General features: G+C 41.4%; 1 long non-coding RNA gene across 1 annotated transcript; it reads right to left on the bottom strand.

The window, feature by feature from the left end:
• Positions 1–599: 599 nt before the first annotated feature.
• LOC121693671 lies at positions 600–2,538 on the bottom strand. Its single transcript, XR_006025551.1, has 3 exons — positions 2,031–2,538; positions 822–941; positions 600–738 (listed from the first exon to the last, which is right to left on the bottom strand). It is a non-coding gene; the product is annotated as an uncharacterized LOC121693671 (long non-coding RNA).
• Between the last annotated feature and the right edge of the window lie 631 nt (positions 2,539–3,169).

Below are 3,169 nucleotides of genomic sequence, written 5' to 3'. Positions count from 1 at the left end.
GCCACACTTCTGTATGCAGGTGTCCACATGGTAACATGAGATATTTACACAACATTAGCTCTGGAGGTTAGTGTCCACATGAACCAAGGACAGAGGTGCAGGAACACTGTACGTTCTACGAGCTACAAACCCAACCTGCATCATTCTGGCCAAAACCCCAGCTCCATCCACACGCTGCACACTGCTCCACACTCTACGCCATGTCACACGATGGCCTCTAGCTAACAGCTCACCCTTTACCAGTCGGTAGCCAGCGTGGGGCATTCTTGTCTTTATAGACCTCACAACATTATCCAATTCATCATCAGACATGCTGGAATAGCAACCACGGACAGATAAATCATGTTCCTTCATTCTCCTGTAAAACGTACTCCTTGATAAACCATACAAGTTTGCCAGATGTTCTATAGGCAGTCCATTGGAAAGAAGACTTTCAATATCCCTCCCTGCTATGTCTAGACGGGGCCGTCCTAGCCTACCCACAGTGACAGTCACAACATCGGACGCATTAACGCATGCTTGCTGAGCAGATGCTACCGGCAAGCTGATGGTGTTGATCAGCTCCTGTAGGCCGGAGATAAGGTCTGGTGGGATGTGTAGGTGTTGTGATGCTGCTACTGCTAAGGACAGCTCCTGCTGGGCAACATCTAATAGATAGCCGAGGTCTAGTGCTTCATTTCTCAACATTAAGAGGAATCTTTGTTGTATTCTTTGTAAGAACTCAGTTTGTACTTGCTCCTGTAAACAACAATGTACAATCAGTAATAGTTACAATTGTTAATAATAAACTGAATCGTAAACTTGCCTATGTCCTGCCTTACCTGGGATTGCATTCTGCCATCAAGGTGTATTTTTGTCAGACAGTTGTTCAAAACTGTGTCGCACCGGTGATGACGTTGTTACAACCAATCAGAAGCAGAGTACGGCATTCGCTTGCTTAGCTGACCGTCAAACATAAATAAGCCTTTTACTGTCTATGAAATAAGCCAATGCTTGCTATTTTATAAGTATTCTTTATTGTTTTTGACACAAAATTGATTCCATAAGTCTGTAGCACTAGAATCTTCGTTACACAAACATTTAATGCTCCGATTGCTTATTGGTTAACAGATCCCTCTCAGCAGCAAAGTAGGCTGCTAGGCTATTTATTTACCACCCATATTCACAAGTACATGATAAACTGCTGCTGCCAGTAAAGACGTGCAATTTAGTCCATGTCATATTGAAAGTGAACACCAAATGTACTCAAGTTTGGTTTTGTGCATACTACTTTGAAATATTTAGGCTATCGGTTGCCTAATTTATGTTCATGACTCGCACGCACATATAGCACTGCCACCGGTCTACAATGATGTGTCCAAACCATTTAGTAGTTTAATCTGACATCAGCAAACTTGCTTCAGACTGTGGCTCTCCTATTTAGTTGTAGCTCTAACGTTAACGTTACAGTGCAACTGTTCTAGGTACCACGCTGCTCTGATTACTCACGTGAAACTACAGTAGGCTATCCTACAGTGTTTGCCAAGCGTAGGCTATTTCGCGGTAGGCCTACTGTACACTATGAGAAAATGTCTCAACAGAAAATTATAAAAAAAAAAAAATGTCACAGCACACCACCATGCTATTAAACATAAAAGTCACCAGATGTATTGCCGTATATCTATGTGTATTGCCCTAATGCTGCTACTGCTTGTTGGCTATTTTAGAATGTCTGATAGCCTGGACTGATGGTCTGATTTCACCAATAATTTCCACAAAACTCAGAGAGATAAATAGTCAGACTAAACTAGCAGGGCAGGGAACCAAAGACAAAGGACAGTTTTCACATAGATGCCGATCCAGACATCTTCACCAAAGCCACCAACTCATCAAGCTAGCATACAGTAGAGTAACCAAGCAGATACTGCAGTCTGCAAGCAGCACAAAAACGTAAAAAAGTTTTTATATAGAAAAGGGGCCAGATAACAAGCATCTATAGTACTACTGTACTACAAGTCTATGTTATCAAATAAACATGAAACAAAACTTACCAATTCCTGCATAGGTTACCAGCTACGTGCAGAGCTAGCTGACGATGTGCATCTTGCTAACATGTAGTCCAGCTGACACTGTAATGTTACATTAGCCTATATTATTTTGCTTAATAAAGGCGTATCAATATATATATTTTGAACAAAAACGGTCAATTTACTGTTCATAACTATAACCATAGTCATGTCAGTGTGACATGTACTTTTCCAGTGAATGTTTGTCTGTCTGACTGACAGAAGTTGCTCACGAAGTTCATCACGTAAAACAGACAGCGTCAAAATTCATGATGAACGGTTCCAGCTGCAGTCAGACCTGCCTACCTCGCCATAACAGGTCGATTTGATTGGCTAATCAGTCAGATGTAGCCATCAATCAAGCCGAATCCAAACATATGATTTCTAATGGTTGCTTAGGTACCGAAAACGCAGTGATTCCTTGTAAAGGCCTGATGCGGGACTTAACAAGAGAAGACGTGCGATTGGATAAAAATGTATCGCACCCCCTCACTATTTGTTTACACAATCTGCCAATCAAATCACATATCGGATAGCGGTGGGATATCAGTTGTGAAGAACGATCGGGGATGGAGAAGCAGAAGCAAATAATAAATGCTAAAGTACAATGTTATTAAAGACACTATTATTTTTCATTCGTTTGAAAATAGTTAGGCCTTCAGAGAAGGCTTTGAAGGCCCTGACGGTCCGCCACTGCTACACACAGATACATAAACCACACTAAATAACTTCCCCTTGTTAGCTGAGATAATTAGGCATAGGCCTACAACTAACAAAATCACACAGCTTCCTTTGCTGAAACATAAAAACACATAATGCAAAATGATCAGCTTGCCAAAGAGAGAAACACAGGTTTGACACCAGTCTTTGCTCTGCCATACAGATGGAAACATTGGAGAGCACTGCTTCCATTGTCATCAGGCATCACATCAAGCAAGCAGAATGAGCAAAATGTCACTGTCCAGTATATGTAACATTTTCACATAACATTTCAAATTTTTTACTTGGAGATACCATTCCTCACTGCACATCCACTTTCATTCCCTTTTGCTGCTTTGAGAGGGTACAGGGAATCATGCTGCTGAAAGGTGGGATGAATGGCTGCTAGCTTTGTCTTTACTCTC

The sequence above is a fragment of the Alosa sapidissima genome, chromosome 19, assembly GCF_018492685.1.
Source record: "Alosa sapidissima isolate fAloSap1 chromosome 19, fAloSap1.pri, whole genome shotgun sequence".
NCBI classification, from domain to species: Eukaryota; Metazoa; Chordata; class Actinopteri; order Clupeiformes; family Clupeidae; genus Alosa; species Alosa sapidissima.
The sequence above is the reverse complement of the archived record's forward strand: the minus strand, read 5'-3'. Positions and strand labels throughout refer to the sequence as shown.